Source organism: Euprymna scolopes, chromosome 11, assembly GCF_053919585.1.
Source record: "Euprymna scolopes isolate OS-2025 chromosome 11, ASM5391958v1, whole genome shotgun sequence".
Classification (NCBI taxonomy): domain Eukaryota; kingdom Metazoa; phylum Mollusca; class Cephalopoda; order Sepiida; family Sepiolidae; genus Euprymna; species Euprymna scolopes.
The window spans coordinates 16,309,213-16,327,420 of NC_136492.1; the positions used below are offsets into that span (position 1 = coordinate 16,309,213).

General features: G+C 33.8%; 1 protein-coding gene across 7 annotated transcripts in view; it reads left to right on the forward strand.

Annotated features, from left to right (window-relative positions):
- Positions 1–18,208, forward strand: part of LOC145287771 (uncharacterized) — a 291,321-nt gene that overhangs the window by 37,937 nt on the left and 235,176 nt on the right. The window lies entirely within an intron of this gene.

The window sequence follows — 18,208 nt, forward strand, 5'->3', positions numbered from 1 at the left end:
TCGGGTCTGGCCTATTCTTTTTTCATAGACGGGGTACGTTATTAAAAGGAGATAAAAAAAGATACTGTCCTCTCATAGTTTTGTTACCCTCTATGCGAGTATAGATCAACCTCTATGTTTGTCCATATTGCTTCGATAAAATACGGCAACGATCTACGGAAGGCGACCGCACAAAATGAAACCCGGGTTCATAAAACGGAAACATTCAGGAACGAACAAAAATATTCTTGCTTTATTTACATTGACATTTTATTTCGCGGAGAGCAAAGCGTGGTATCTGTTCTGATACTGCATGTTATCTTGCTTGTCCTCGGTCAGTGAAGGAGAAATCTTTTTAGACTGAGGAAATTTTATTTATTTTTTTATTTCTATCCAGAATGCCCCTCTCTTTTTAATGATAGGAGAGAGCCGTACTTCTCCCACCATATTAAAAAAAAACAAAAAAACAAAAAAAAAAAAAACTTCTGTCCTCGTGAGGAGGCAAGTTAAAAAAAAGGGGGGGCAGGCATTGTATTTATTGTTACAAGCGATTGCTTTTATTTTATTTCTTTCTGTAATTGTTTTCTGTTGTAATTTTACTTACGAAAATGAATCTTGTTAAATATATAAAATACAACTGTTAAAAAAAGGGGGGAGGGCAGAATAAGCAGTTATATAATTTCAGGAACCCGGGTTTAATATTGTTGTCACTTTCAGGCTGTTGTCTAAACTAATTAGATTTTATCGACTCATCGCCGATGAGTCTCATCGGGGCTAAATATCCTATTTGTTGCGCGTATATATTTATTTTTTTAAATGCTTTCACTTCACGACTTTAGCCTTCGACCGTTTTGTTTCTTTTTGCTTTTATTGGACTAATTTAATTTATTAACCCATAACTTACCTGACGTTCGGAGTATTACTTTTATTTTATTTATTTAAGAAGCGTATAAAAAGTTGCCACAACTTTATTAATATTTCAACAAGGTCCGTAAACTGCAGAAGCACCATTGTTAGCATTAACTAACTTGTTTAATAGGACGAGCGCAGTCGCAGTACCTTTGCTGTTTTGCGTATAATAAATATCAGGGCAGTAAAATGTTAAGAGCAAAGTGTAGTATCAGTTTTGATAGCCCCCCCCCCTACTTGGTGAGAAATCTTTGCAGACTTAGACATATTTATTTTTGTCTATAATCAGAATGGCCCTTTTTTGGCGAACTAGGTTTTCTTTACAATTACAAAAAAAAAAAATTAAAAAAAAAAAAATAATCGCGTCTAACTCTGCCCTAGTGGGGGAGGCAAATAAAAATGGACAATAAAAGCATCTAATAGTTAAAATAAAAAAAAAAAGCCAATGATCACAAATTATATGAATGCAAAAAAAAAAAAAAAAAAAAATCGAAATAATTGACTGTGCTCCATAAGTCACTTTCACAATGATAGTTTAAAGGCTTCCAAATCACTTTCGAAAATTGCACGAAATAAATGGATAAAAACGGTGTTTTCGTCGTAAGCTGTCACATATTTGAAAATGATTTTGAAGCCATGAAATTGGCAAATAGAAATCCATTTCTAGTTTGAATATAACTTTATGGGCCTACTTTTTCGACCACTGCCCTCATAAGTCCTACTCTTTCTTCTCTGCAAATCACAGACGTGATGTTGCTAGTCCCAGTCTTTTTTTTTTTTTTTTTTTTAAATACTATTATGGTATGTGTTCTCTAGAATTGCCTGATCTATTGCCTGCTTCCTTTGTTTGACTCGTTAGTCTAGTGGTCGCCATCAATTCCTTGTTTCAATACCCTATTGTAATACAGCTTCCTATTCCAGTAGCTTCTCTCTAAGAATTGCAAGGTTGTGGAACTCGCCTCCTGCTGACTGTTTTCCTCCTACCTCTTAGTCTTTTCAAGACTAAAGTTAATAGACATCTTCTCTTTTTGTGGTAATCCTCTTGTTAGTTCCCTATGTTAAGTGGCTTCATGACTTGTCTCTAGCGGGTTCTATTAAAAACAAAAACAAAGAACTATTGGCGATATAAATTATTTTTAAGAAAATACAGTTTTGAAATTAGTCAAAGCAAATTTATTTGCTTGATTTATTAATTTGTGATCCATTTGCTTTTTTTTTTTTTTTTTTTTTAAATATTTAATAGATGTCATAGTCATTTTAAGTCCGTAATTATTAGTTGTGAGTTGAGTAATAAGAGGTCAGACATTTATTGTCAGGAAACAAGGTACCAGCCCCCCTGATAACTTTACTCAAAACGAATAATTACGGAACTTTAAAATACAAATTATATGAAAAATATTTGGTGCTTCGTTTTAAGCTAAAAAAAATGTCATGTCGAAAATATTAATATATTCAAAAATTACGAAAATTCATAGAACTGCAATTGTATTTTTAGTAAAAAAAGAGTCTATCGCTTTGGAATCTAAATGTTGCGTTCTGAGTTACGTCCCCTTTGTGTGAACCCTTATTATCTACTTTATAACATTTAAGAAAAATGCAATTTTACCCAAATTTTCCGTAAAGAAATCACTTACCTTTTTAAATAACTTTCTACTCGATGAATTTTCGTAAATTTAGGATATATTGCTATTTTCGACATGCCAATTAAGTTAACGTAATGTTGTTTTTGCTTAAAACGACACATTAAAAAAAAAATCGATATGTCGACTATATCTTAACAAGCACCAACGTTTTTAATGTAAAATAGCTCACAAAAAAATAAACTAGTTCCCAGGTTCCGACTTATTTTTCGAACTCTATTTCTTTTAAAATACGTTATGTTGCTAGTAAGGGTTGTAATTGATTTTATTTACCCCCCCTTTTATTTTTATTTTTTTTAAAGAAAAAAAAAAAAAGAGAAAATTAGGATAAAAAAAACTGACAAAATTTTTTTTAAAAATGTCTGAATTCGATTGAGTGTCGAAAGAAACACTCGGTCATTGTTGTGCATAGGTCGGAGGACTTCCGACATTTTCTTTCTCTCTTTCACGTTTTGTGATGGCAAAAAATTAACAAAAAACGGCCACTAGTGTGTTATTGTATAAACGACAACACGAAGAAATGGTCAGGTCATAATAAATAATTTCTTGAATTCGTAAATCTCTCTATCAATAATCGTGCAATCGCTTCTTCTGGCGTGTGTTTTTCGTGTCGCGACTTATTATTAGTTTAGATTTACGGTACCCATACAGACTGTGCTATATTTTAGATAGGATTTTCAAATTAAATTCCAAATTATAGGGTATCTTTTGTTTATTAAATTGTTACGTGAAAGTACAGATTAGTTTAGAAAAAAAGAAAAAGAAAAATCCTCTCTGTTAAAAACGCTTATTATTTCAGCACGGTCCGTAAGTATCAAAATTGCTATTACTCTATTTAAAAACAAAAAAATGTACTAGCGTGAAGTATTGCAACGAATTAATCGAAAATGAAACAGAATACTGACATAAATCCACCCAATAAATATCACAGGATAGGTTTCTATTTATATTTTGTTTAATTTTTGGGCGATTATCGCGATTCTCCATATGATAGTCTCATGCCAGCCATTTTTTATTTCTTCTAATATAAAACTCGAGCACTATGTATGTTCTAAAATAAACAAACGCTTTAAAATAAGTTAAAACACAAAAACACCTATCCAGATAGGTAGAAAAGTAACTTATCTTGCCTTTGGTAACATTTATTTGTTATTGTTGATTTTCGTTCTGTTGTCTATACTGCAAAATGTCTCCAAAACTTAAAAAAAAAAAAAAAAACGAAATTAAATTCGCCAGAATGCATTTCTTTTTATTCGAAAACAACTCCCATCAGCTAATTTAAACTTTTGTTAACAGTTGAAAAAATAATTATTTTGTGACACTTAGAAATTTGAATGGAAGTTGGAAGCATTTCAACTGTCGAACAAGAAAGCTATTAAAACTGGCTTAAAAACTTGAAATGTATTTATTTCGTAAGTTTTTTTTTTTATATTCAATTTGTTTAACTGCAGATTAAAACATTGCATTAAAACAATTATAGTTTTATAACTATTTGGTTCAATTAATAATTTAATGATTAAACTATACCTTAATAGTTAAAATTTAACTTTCAAAATTCTATTAAAAACAAATGAAAGTTAAGACTCCCGAGCAACGCTGATTATATAGTTTTTATTTTTAGACAAACATTGCTATTAGCAACATAAATGATAGGATTAGTAAATTAATAAATCAATTTATTTTGGTTTGCCTAATTTTTTGACGAATTTGCATAAAAAAGGGTACTTGTGCAGTTTATGAGGTTGTGTTGAAATAACGTTATTCGTATTTGGATTTTTTGGATGACTATTCTCATCTTGAGTGTTATTTGCACAACGTTTCAGTCGGCGCAACCTCTGACCTTCTGCAGGTGTATCTTGTCGAACCCTGGAATTTGCACAGAATTTTGAACGGACCTCTTTTTATAATCCATGGGGTAGCATGTTCTCATTCTGTCAACCATAATTAGGTAAAAGTCCTAAGTAATTTGCAATTGTAATTTTGGGTCACTTGCACTGAGGAGTGAACATTCAACCTCTAGGTGTGTAAATTTTACAACTGAATTTTACCAAGTACTCTATCCACTATGCCATGGGTTTGCAAGGATTCCTGAGTTCAACAAAATGCTCTTGAAGAAGGTTGGAGGTTACATTATGAAAATAACCCTCGAGATGAGCACAGTAATCCAAGAATCCAACTAATACAAATTTTCATTTTAAAAAAACTCAAATCGTAATGTTATTTAGAAACAAGCCTGCCTATTTAACATAGGCAGGCATGTTTTTTTTGTTTTTTTTTAATTATTCTGTATTTTCACTCGACAATTTAATAAACAAACCATAGGATTAACGAGCATCAAAAAATGTTAATATTTAATAGAAAATGAAATATTAGTTTATGGAATAGTGGGTAAGTATGACAACATGCTAGTAGAAATCCGGACACCCACATCATTTAGACTGAAGCAAGATATTTCGGGAGATTAGTTGGATCATATTCATATGGGGCAAATTACATTTGAATAAATATAATCAAACGAATCGACCTAAATATGAGTGACGTTCGTAAGTAATGCCCCTGACCCACTTGTAGTTGTTTGATATATTGGAAATTTTGTATGTGTAATGATGGATGATATAGAAAAGTACAGATCTGAATTGTGGTTTCTGATTTACAGATATTTGAACCAAGTCAGGTGTGAAAAAGAGCCTGTTGAGTGTTGCGCAGTGATCTGGTTTTTGTATTTGAAATGACACACACCCCAGGAGACTTTTAGACAGAACGAAAGAAACATATGATAATGATGTTGCATCATATTACCTTGTAAAATGTTGATATCGTGAATTCAAACATGACTACAAATCTGTGGAAACAACTCCCAAACCGGGTCACCTCCCTTCTGCCGTTGATGAGGCATCTGTCAGTCGGGTTGAGGCTGTCATTTTGGGAGATTGATGTGTGACTATTCGCCAAATAGCGTGAGAGATCAAGATTAGTACAGGGTCTGTGGAAACTTGTAATTCTTGACCATATGCATAATGTATCCGCTAGATGGATGTTGCGGACACCTTTCCGGAAGTGAGAACATGTTGAGTGCTTAAGGATGAATTTGGAGGTGTGAAAAAAGGAGTCGTTTTTTTTTTTTTTTTTTTTTTTTTTCAAACGACTGATTATGCAGGATGAGTCAGAGACTAATGCTCAGCTAATGCTGAAATGCTGAAGTTACATGTTTATATATATATATATATATATATATGATGGGAGCAAATTCGCTTTCGAACATTGCCAAAAACAAAACTGCAACAACATCAGACCATTGCTATTACACTTGCCCACTCCGTGTTTACCCAGCACGTCCCAGGTTTCAAAATCTCTTCCCATCCTAGCATTAAAATCAAGAATGAAGATCTTATCAGCAGAGGGAATGCGTCTAACTGCACAAAGCAAGGTAAAAAGCAACCTTTTCATCTTCTGTTGCATCCATAGTGGGTGCATAGACACTCAAAAAAGTTGTATAATGACCATTTACCAGAGGTAACCTCACAGTCATGATCAGGTCACTCACACTACAGGGAAGTTCTTCCAGGCTAGAAGGAATTGATGCCTTTATAGCAAAAGCCACGCCCGATTCCCTCTTACATCCATCTGCTCTACCACTCCAGAAAATGGAGTAGGCCCCAGCCAACTCGGAAAACTGTCCATCAGCCAGCCTGGTCTCAGACAGAGCAACTATGTCTATGTCATAACGTTGAAGTTCCTTAGATACAAGATATATATATATATACACACACACACATACACAAGGAGTATTTATTTACACAGAAGTCATAACCAATACAGAGTGTTTGCGTATATGAGTGTATAAAATTAAAACTTGTGTGTATGAGTTCATTGTGTATACACGTATGGTGTGAGAATGTTTGTTGCATGCGTGCATGCATTGTATGCTTGTTGCGTATGCAAGAGTTCACTAAAGTATACGCATGCATTCTTGCAGTAAAGCACTTGGATTCACAAACTCAAAAGAAGTCAAGAGTGTAGCCCTCTGCTAGCAATGTCATACTCGCAGACTTCTGGTACCAGGATGGAGTAGTAATGCCCGATTTCCTAGCAAATGGTGCCACAATTACAGGAGCCTATTAAGCTTAACTTTTGAGGAGATTCAGAGAAGCCATCAAAATCAAGAAGCAGGGCCAGATCAACAAATTTATCCTCTTCCTCCTCCAAGACAATGATCGGATCCACAATGCACATATCGCCAGATCAGAAGCACGGGTGCCTGGATATGAAATCCTCTCCACTCTCCCCTATTCTCCTGACTTTGCATCCTCTGACTTTCATCTCTTCCCAGCCATGAAGTTGTTTTGAAAGAAAAGCATTTCCCAAATGAAGTAGCCTGGATTTATAAAGGCAAGATCATGCTCAGTCTTCTGGGACCAGATTGGTGATGACAGATTTCCTGGCAAATTCTACCGCTATTATAAGAATTTATTTATGCTTCATTTTGGAAGAAATCAAGAGAAGCTATTAGCATCAAGAGCCGGAAGAAGATCAGCAAAGGTATCCGCCTCCTGCAAGACGACACTCCAGTCCATGAGGCGCATGTCGCCGATCAGAAGCACGGACACGTGGTTATGAAATTCTTCGCCATTCTCCTTACTCTTCTGACCTTACGCCCCCTGACTTTCACCTCTCTCCAGCCATGAAGCTGTTTTTAAAAAGAAAATGTTTCTCCGATGATACAGCCTTGACTTCTGAAGTTTGTTACACTATAAGTTTGTTCGTGTTCCAAAATTTACCGAGGTACATTTTAAAGAAGACATTTAAAAAAAAAAAAAAAAAAAAAAAAAAGCATGCTAAAGCAGGGTTACATGTTTACACATATACAAGGAGTATTTATTTACACAGAAGTCATGAGCAATACAGTTTGCATACATGTGTACGAGTGAGCATGCATAAAGTTAAAACTGTTGGTCGTGCGTATGAGTTCATTGTCTATACACGTATGGAGTGAGAATGTTCGTTGCGTGTGTGTATTGTATGTTCGTTGTGTATGCAAGAGTTCGCTAAGGTATACGCGTGCATTCTTTCTTACCTTGAAAATGAAAATGCCGAAGCGTGTGCATAATGTGTGTGCCTGACATGGAGATTTGAATGAGAGAGAACGGAAATTGGTAAAGAAAATGGAACAGGAAGTAGAGCCGTCCATCGGCCAAATCAGGACAAGGGCAAATAATCAGTGCATAATATTCATTGTGTATGTGTGCGCGAGACCTATGTAATCAATAGGGCTATGACAACAGCATATTCTTTTCATTGTTTTGACTCTCGAGTATATATCTAACACATTTAATCAACCGAGAACCACACCACTCTATATAAAAGCATAGAAGATATCAATGGATATACACTAGAGAGTCCAAACAATGAAAAGAATATGCTGTTGTCCTAGCCCTAGTGATCTCATATCAGTTCAAAAAGCCTCTGCCCATAAGTTATGTTGTGGTTGGAGGACCAACCTGGGTTATTCTACAAAAACGGTCTCCAGAGTTGCATTAACGGATGGAAGAAATGTGTAACTCTGGGTGGTTCCTATGTAGAGAAAAATTAATAACTGTGCCAAGTTTTGTTGCTCTACTGCTATGAGATTTGGGTCAGGGGTGTTACTTATTGAACACCTCTTGTATCTGGGTGCAGTTTTAATGATGTATTTGTGTGATGTAGCCAAGTTGAACGCTGGTAGTTTCTTGGCAGCAAGAAAACAAACTTGCAACACAAATTCGTTTGTTAGAAAAGTATAAAATTATTTTATTTCTTGCCTTGTGTGCACGCTCCCAAGCTGTAGATGGAAGGGAAAGCAGAAGGGAGGGGGGGAGGTGGATTCAGCAGTGGGCTTGTGCTAATGTCACTTTCTGATTGACTTGTGCTTTCCTTAATATCTATATATATGACCTGTTTCTTAGTTGTTTCGACCCAACAGCTGTGGGAGTCAATTACTTGACCTATTTACATCCGGTGACATCAATTTTGACAGCTTCACCCCCCATCGCTCAATGCGTTTTGGCTAATGACTGTCACATGTGTGTGCACAGTCCAATCATGTGATATGTGTCCTTATTTTATCAAGTTGTTGCCATGCTTATCTTTTATTCCATGAATAATTTGTCTGAAATTTTCATAAAGTTACCACAGATATCGGTTGTGAGTAAAGTGATAAGCCACTTTCTAATACCTTACTTGTTGTATACCTCAATCCCAGAGCTATCATGACAATATTTATTTATTCTCAACAAATATATATGGTAACTTCACCAGATTCGATTGTCTATAAAAAAGTTGAATATAATTTTTTTAACGAAAATACTCGCCTTACTACAACCACTACCTAACAATTTCCCTTACTCTCTATCTGTACCTAAAACTAATGAGAATTCCATGAACAGTTTTTTTCCTAGTTCTGTCCATCCATGGAACACAATGCCACAGTGATGCTTGCCAGTTTACTATAACATGGTCGTTTTCAAGTCCAACATAAAAAAAATTTTGTTAGCCATCCTCATGAATTCCTATCCAATTTCCATCATTACTGTTTATCACGGTATTCACTCATGAACCCTTATCCTTGAGTGGCCTGTGGGCCTTTATAAGCAGTGATCCTTTATATAAAGTCATAAATAAATTATCTTTCAATTAATTTCCTAGTTGCGTTTTCTTTAAAATAATTTACGTTGCCATTATTAAAGTTTATTTAAAAAAAAAAAATAATTTGACTTTTATGTTTCTGAACTTTTGAGATGAGGATTAGTTATATTATTTGGATTTTTCGGACTACTGTTCTCATCTTAAGTGTCATTTTTACAAAGTTTCGGTCAATGTAACCGCCAACATTCTTCAGGTATATCTTGTTGAACTCGGGAATTTGGACAGAATTTTGAATGGAAACTTTTGTTTACATCACGGGGGTAGCATGCTCTTGTTCCATCAGCCATGACAGGATAGAGGTCCTAAGTAATTTGAAATGGTACTTTTTAGTTGCCCACACTGAGAATTGAACCTTCAACCTCGATATACAATTGTGAATTACTTAGAACCTCTATCCAGTCATGGCTGACGGAACGAGAGCATGCTACCCATGAAGTAAATAAAGGCTTCTGTTTGAAATTCCGTCCAAATTCCAAAGTTCAACAGAAACATTCCTGAGTTCGACCAGATACACCTGAAGTAGGTTGGAGGTTACATCGACTGAAACGTTGTGACAATGAAACTAAAGATGAGAACAGTAGTTCGAAGAATCCAAATGATATGAATTCGACTTTTAGCTCATTTTGTAGAGTTAACAATTGTAATTAAAAAAAAAAAATGTTTACTTGTATTGCTGAAGTTGTCATCATCATAGCGTTCCACTCTATCTCAAGATCCATCATCGGGCAGTGTCGGAGTCATTGCTCAGGTTCACATCGAAGCATGCCTCGCTTAGGGAACAGCCTATGAGGATGTGTACAATAGTCTGCACATCAGCGTTAAGTGTCTTGGATGTAGCCACACTTGTTCAAGGTTACATGTTTTGGCAACCTTCGCTTGGGCCCGATCGAGTGTTACCTATTCTTTCAGGGACAATTCAGAACCTGCTGGGAGGTCTTTTGGAACCGAAAGAGCATAGTTGTCTTTGATTCAATCAAATCAGGTGGAAAGATGCTGGTGTCATTTGTCCGAGGTCTGTGATAGTGGCAAAGCTCTTGCAGGATGGTAGTCCCTGTGGCACCTCTTCGTGTCCAAATAAGGGAAGTTGATTGTTGTTGCTATGCTTGTCATGCTTTGCCTTTATGTCTCCTGGTGGATCTGTGGCGGAGCGATTCCGGACATCCTATAGATAGATAGTAGGTTGGTCGATTTCAGATTGTCGGTAATCGTCCAGCATGCCTAGTTAAGTTCGCCGTTGTTGAAGCTGTAAAAAAAAAAAAAAAAAAATACTGAACAACGAAGTGTAGTTATTAGGTGGCGTCCGACTGGTGAAATATTTCCATTTAAATTTTGAGATACAAATCTAAGAAAAAAAGTTTTTGTTTTCTTTTATTTTATTTGTCTGATAATTTTATCAACAAAAAGATAAAATATTTGGAAGTCATGTTCAACAATGCAACCAAAACTAATAAAAAATGTGATAAGAAGTCATATTTTTAATTTTTTAATTGTTTTTTTTCTTTTTCTTTTTTTTTTTTAACATTTAAAAAAAATAATCGTTTTATTTTTTCCTTATGTTTGTAAATATAAATAAGGCACTTGTACAGTTTTTGAATCGTGCATTTTAAAAAAAATTTTTTTTTTTTTTAAGTTAAATTCAGTTTTTACACTATCTTTTAGTTTATTAAATTATCAGAAGGTCGGAGGTTACAGCGACCAAAAAAACATTGTGCAAATAACACTCAAGATGAGAACAATAGTCTGAAAAATACAAATGATATGAATAATCAACCCTCATCTAAAAAAAAAAAAAAACAAAAACAAACGTAATACAGAAAAGTTAAGATTAAAGTGTAGTATCTGTTCTTCAGATCTACACTTTAATTTCTTGTTTTGTCAGTGGAGGAGAAATCCTTCATGACCGAGACAATTTTTATTTTTGTTCCTTTCTCCACATTAAAAAAAAACGACCCTGGTGTCTAACTCTGTCCCGTGGGGAGGCATTGTAAATAGGAACAAAGCCCGCCTTCCTTCCTATATGGTCCTGGATATGACCTAAAACTATATCCGATGGTGAGGCCCCACCTTGCGGGCCTTGGGGAGTGTGGAGCCACCCTTTAATTGCCATTGCTCCCAGGTCCACTCTGACCCGGAATGGTAGTACCTGTTAGGGTTCCAACTATAGGTTAAATAGAATCTGACTTTAAAAAAAATATATATATATACTCCATTAAAATCGTTCCTCAAAATCACTAGATTCGGCATTAAATAACCTGAAAAGGGTTGATATGCCATAAAACAAAAACAACCAACCAACCTTCCTATATAAAGAAATACTTTCTAAATGTTATTCGTCCATAATCTGCACAGTACGTTTTTCTTTTGAAAGAGTACTAAGCGATTTTCTTCTTTTTTGAAGTTAATGTTAATCAACCTTAATTAAACGCAGACCAACCTATTAAGCAAATTATCCACTTATTTTTCAATACTATCACCACTGCGAGTATCTCTTCTTCTTTTGTATGTTAAACATCAAACAAACTTTCTGCAGTTTCGTTTCCTCCAAGAATTTCCTCTATGTGGATCACATTACCATGGAATATTTTCCTTGTGGTTTATGATGACCAAATCTTCAATTACTTATCATAAACATAACTCCTCAAATTCTGTTTATTACAGTCATCATTTTCAATCCTCTAACAATATTCTTCATCATTCAACTGACAATCTCATTAACTCTTATCATCGAGTATCTTTTTGCGTTGATACATGGTGACTTACTAGAAAAAAAAATACCAATCTGTTTTGAATTAAAGTTCTTGGCCTTTTGGCTAAAGTAAACAATTGGGTGCCAAGTAGGACGTCCCCAAGTACGAAAGGGCGAATGCGGTATTATGGTGAAAGAAGATTCTAACTAAGAGAAACTTTTGTTTAGTTCTAGAGTGACAAGGATGACCAACAACCCCCCATCTGCCCCCCCCCCTTTTGAGTTGGCTTTGTGCCTAAATTTTTTGTTCATGTTCTTTTTTTTGCCTGAATAAAAGATTTAATATCTCAAAGTGTAGTATCTGTTCTTCAGATGCGGCACTTCCATTTCTTGTTCTCTTTCGGTGGAGGAGAAATCTTTCACGACTGAGACAATTTTTATTTTTGTACCTTTTCTCCACATTAAAAAACGACCCTGGTGCCTAACTCTGTCCGGTGGGGGGGGGGGGCATTGTAAATAGGTACTAGGGATGAGTTCTCTGCTTTTTGGTTTGCCAAATTGCTAGAACCTTACCACCTTATTTTTTTTGTCATTCGACTGAATTTTATTTCTTTCTCTCATTCACTTTTTTTTTTTTTTTTTCCCCCACTCTTGCTTGTTTCTGTTACGACAGTTTCCCTGGAAACTGAAACTATTAATTTTGCCCTGACTTTCTCTTAGTGATCATCAGGAGCTCATTAATCTCCACCTTTCTGGTTTATCCAATCGAGAAATCGGCCGCAGAGTGAAATGTGATGAGAAAACGGTACAAATGAGTGTGCAAAAACACCAAAACACAGGCAGTTTTCGTGATGCCCCTAAATCTGATCGTCTGAGAGTTACTTCTTACAGGGAAGATAATGCTATCAAGATCCGCAGCCTCAGAAAAAGAAGTTGTTACGTTTGATACTATTAAAGCACAAGGTGGAGCAGGTGATTGCAATAGTTAGGAGTTGTCTTCAAGTCTAACGTAAATAAGTTCTTGATGAGCCGTTCCATATAAGTTATCAACTTTACCAAATTTTCATTACTAATGATTACTATAATGTCCAATTTCTACTGTACACTCTTTAACCCTTATCCTTGAGTGGCCTCTTGGCCTTGATAATGTGGTGATGCCTATGTAAAAAAAAAAAAAAAAAATGACGTCCAGCGAACTTGTCATTAGTAACCAGCAGAGTATTACTACGGTTGAACAAGGGAAAAGTCTGTCAGGCATGTGTATGTAGTGTGATGCTGTATGAAAATGAAACCTTGCCAGTGAGGATTGAGGACATGCGTCACATGGCAAGAAATAAACAGGAGACTGATTGCGTGGCGAAGTTGAAAGGAGTAGATGATAAATGGTTGAGGAAAACATGGGAGAAAGTGATAAGAGGAACAAATAAAGACCTGGTCAGAGTTAGGTTCGTTTGGAAGTCAATTTCTAGAAGCTACTTAACGTATGCCGATATTGAAACTCAATCTTCAGAAAATCTCAGCAGTCTGAAACCAATGCTAATCAAGTTTCTTGCAAAAATATTAATATAGATATGTTAATATTTTTTTTTTTTAATTATTGGCATTACGCCGAAGAGAAAATTTTGAATTATTAGTTCATTATTAAGTTTTAAACTACTTTCAAACAAATACAGTAGCGCCAAAAAGATTGTCCACACTTGTCATTTTATTTTAAAAATTTGCAACTGTAGCTTCATTTAAATAACTGTAATTTGTAAGCTATAATCCAATTAGACTCAAATTTTGAAGATTAATCTAATTCATAAAACTCACTATGTCTCTGTGTGTTTATGTCTCCATTTTTTTTTTTTTTTTTTTTTTCAAAGTGCATCTCTTCAGAGACGCAAGGTCACAGAGTGGCTTGAGGTGGGTCAAATGATGGTATTTTTTTGTTGACCGTTGTTTTATGGGTTTTATCTGCTAAAAAATGGTTGTTAAGGGATCAAAATTGGAAAATATTGAAACGTGGCAAGCAGAAGTTGGCTAAACATGTATATGTACGCATGAGCAATTATATACATTTATGTTAAAGTCAGTTTATTTTTAATTATATTTTATCCATCTGACGATAACTCAAACGGTATAGACTAAAGCTGCAATGCAATATTTTGGTTTCAGTTTTAGTAGATGGCACAGCCGCTGGAAAAACGGTGGGATCCTTCTATCGATCCAGTAGATATCTCACTGCTGATGCAATTCTCTATCTATATAAGAGCCAAGTTCGTCCAAGGATGGAGTACTGGTACCACATCTGGGCAGGAGCTGCTAGAAAGGACTTATCCTGCCTTGATAGAGTTCAAAATAGTAGCCTTGTAGATGTCCTTTTCTTTTCCCTGCAACCTCTATCTCACAAAAGAGACGTTGCGAGCCTATCCTTGTTTTATCGTTATTTTCATGGCAGGTGCTCGTCTGAACTCCAATCTCTGGTCCCCCCTCGCTAATCTTTCACGAAAAACACCCGTCTAGCTGAATCCACTGTGAAAAATTTACCCCACTCTATATCTGTGCCTAAATCAAAACGCGGATTCCATGAACAAAGCTTCTTTTCTTAGAACTGCACGCCTGTGGAACTCTGTTCCGTCTGCCTGCTTCCCTCCGGACTACAACTTGGATGTCTTCAAGTCCAATGTTAACAAATTCCTAATGAACCGCCCCCTTAATTAAACACTTCATCAAATCTCCACACTAACGTAATAATCCTTATCCCTGAGTGGCTTCTGGGCCTTGATAAGTGGTGATCACTGTGTAAAAAAAAAAAAAAAGACACACCTCAGATATTGTGCAGCAGTTTGTGCATGTTACATTTGCATGAAATGTCTTGATTTTTTAATCCTATTAAGGTCAAAATTATAGGGGGAAAAAGAGTGCATTTTATATATATATATATATATATATATATATATATATATATATATATATAACTCCATCTTGTTTGGGCGTTGAACCGTTCATCTGGCTTACAGCTTCCGGTTTGAAAAATTCTGCACATGCGTAAGTAAATAAAAACAAAGCCATGAAAGCTATTTTTAATCAAGAATTTTTTTGCATTTAAAATATGCAAATAAAACAAAACTAAATCCCTTTTTTCTTTTTTTTTTTTCTTTTCTTACATCGGCATTTTACGAATTTTATTTGTATTTTCCATTACAAGTTGGAATTATTTTCAAACAAAAATAAAACAAATGTGTGATTTAAAGTCTTCAATATTCTGTAATTGACAGTTTAAAGATGTTAAAATTACTTAGATGAGCTTGCCCAATCGTTGAAACCGTGTTAATAAAAAGAAACTACTTAGCTATCAAAACATAACATCTATTTTTTTTTTTTTTTGTGGACTGGAACATAACAAAAAAATGGTACAAAAAATAACTATTACTAAAGGTAATAAAAGTGATATCTCATAGTCATAGGTTGATTAAGGAAAAAAAAAAAAAACGGAGAAATTAAAACCATTTAACCAGTAAATCCTATGCAATAGCAGTTATTTTCTTTATTATATTATTATAATATATATATATAATATACTATAGTTTATTTGCTTTATTTAGTTTATGATTTTAAACTATTTTAAAGTCTTTTGTTATTGCATTAGATTCCTTAATTTGCAGTTTAAAGACGTTAAAATTACTTGCAAATATTTATTGATACTTTGAATATTATGCAAACAAGACTTTTTTAGCCTGTTAAGAACAAACAAAAGTTATAGCCGTTGACTTATAAGTGATTTATGTCATACTGGCTTTTGTTAAGAGTTTCACTGTTTACAAAGCCATTTAGCGGAAGTGATGTCACACAAATTTTAAGGTACGGACGATCAGCACTGTATATAATTTATTTATTTTTTTTTTTGTTTTTTTAAGCAAATATGAAAATGTTTTGGTCAATTTTTACTTGGTTTTTCTTTTAAAATGACGACTTTTATGTTTTTGGGTATGCTGAAAACGACTATCGAATTTAAATTTTCTGCAAATAAGTAATTTTCCAGATATTAAGCCATGTTAAAAGTGGTAGCCGTTGTACGTGCAAGCACGCACATTTTTGGCATAATTAATATGTTCACTGTTTGATAGCTAGCTATAACATACATTCATGCAACAGGTCACGAAATTTTATAAAAATCATATGAATTTTTTTTATTAGTGACATCTGTCAGGTTGGGACTTATTGTATGATGTGTTACTTTTCCCCCTATTTGATTTTCTCCATCGTGTTATACGCCTTGCACACAAACTGGTTTTCCTCAACTTGTAACATTCTTTATATATGCTTTTTAATAAGACATGGCCAAAAAATGAAAGAAAAATTTTTTTTTTTTATAACGAGGTAAAATTCATTAATCTTGAGCAACTTTTTTTTTTTTTACCAGAAAGATAAAAGCCTGAATTTTATCATACAAAAAGCAGAATAATATGAAATCTTTTTTATACTATTTTTAATAGAATTTTAAATTTTCCAAAAAAAGAAAAGAAAAAAAAACATTGACCGCCATTTTTGTATTGATGGATAAACATAATTAAATATATTTTTTGAAAGGTTTTTGAATCAATTTTTTTTTTCTTTTTTTTTTTGTCAAATAAGATTTAAGATGCATTTTCCATAAGAATATGCAAAAATATAACGGAAGTACCTGATTTTCAAATAATTCCATCTTTTATCTCATTCTATAGATTTTGTGTGGCAAAATTCAAAAGTCCAAAATTTAATGATGGTTTAAAAAAAAATTATGGTAGCCTTTACAAGACAAAATAAAGTTCATTTACTCCTGTAAATTTCCGTCTATTTTTTAACGTTTTTCTTTTTTTTTTTTTTTAAGTAAAGAACCAACTGTATAACACTTTTACAAGACTTGTTTTGCTCGTTCACCCTTTTTCTTAAATGTCCGTTGTAGATATAAAATGTGAATTATGTTCTGCTGTTTGTCCGCCTTCATTATCGTTTCCTCAGGCTTGAAAAGTCCTTGAATTTTAACTTTTGCCTTAAAAAGGCTCTATTTCTATTATTACATTGAAAAATCCTTGAAAATATGGAAAATGTCTTGAAAGGGACTTAAAAATTGTATCCTTTATGTTCAGTAAAAATTTGTGTCAATATTAAAAATAAAATCAAAACAAATACTATTAAATTATTTTTAGTATTAATAAAAATACCATTTCAATATTTTTTAAATATTGAAAATAAAATTGAAATACATTGTTCTGAAATTGCATCATATTAGTGTGTATACAAAAAGTTACCTCCTTTTATCACAAAACTACCTGATAGTTTCCATATAATAATTTTGTGTAAAAGGGATGTTACTCTTGTATCCACAATGCCAGAAATTCAAAATTTAGAAGTAAAACAAACACAACAATCTACAATTGGGGAAAAATAACATTTAATAGTGCTTGGTTGGTCAAATATAAGTGGGTCATGGAATTTAAATATGATTGCCGACAGGCATATCATTGTGTATGTGAAAAGACGTTTGTTTTAAGTAAAATGGGTGAAAGTGCCTTGAAATTGCACACGGCTGGCACAAAACAAACAAGCTATAAATAATTGATCAGTTTTGATGCACATTAGAGAACTACATGTAAATAACTGTGACCTTTTTTAAAACTACTTCATGAAATAAAGAGATGAATGAAAATGACTTCTATTGTCAATTAAATTTTTTTCGTTTATAATATCAAATTTTGTTTTGAAAATTTGAATTTTGTCTGGAGAAGGTCTTGGAAAACTTTGAACACTCTTGAAAAGAGACACTGAAAATCTGTACAAAACCTTGATAAAGAAAAAGGTTACTATACCCGTTTTTGCGCACAGTCAGCCAAAGGTTTTATTTTTTATTTATTATTTGTTTTTTTTTTTACAATATATTAAAATATTAGTGATCGCAAGGGGAGATAACTTTTCCCTTCCTATATTTATTTAAAAACAAATTATTTCATAACCAGATAGAGAAATGACACGTTAACAATGGAATGGTTGTCAACAGTGATAACAAAGAACCTTTTGAACACGATTTTCAAACATATTCTTCATTGATTTTAGATAAAATATTAATTTTCACTGAAAACTCTTCATGTAGCAAGCTTTCTTACTTTTTTAAAAATTTATTTAGCTTTTTTTCTTTGATTAATCTACGATTCAGCTGTCCAGGTATTAAGATTGTGTGAATGTGTGCCTGTATGCGTTCATTTCACAAGTCATAATCGTCTAATTATCGCACTGGTATAGTATTGTTGGTTAATTCCAACATTGGTTACAATGCCAATTGTGTGGCCTCCGT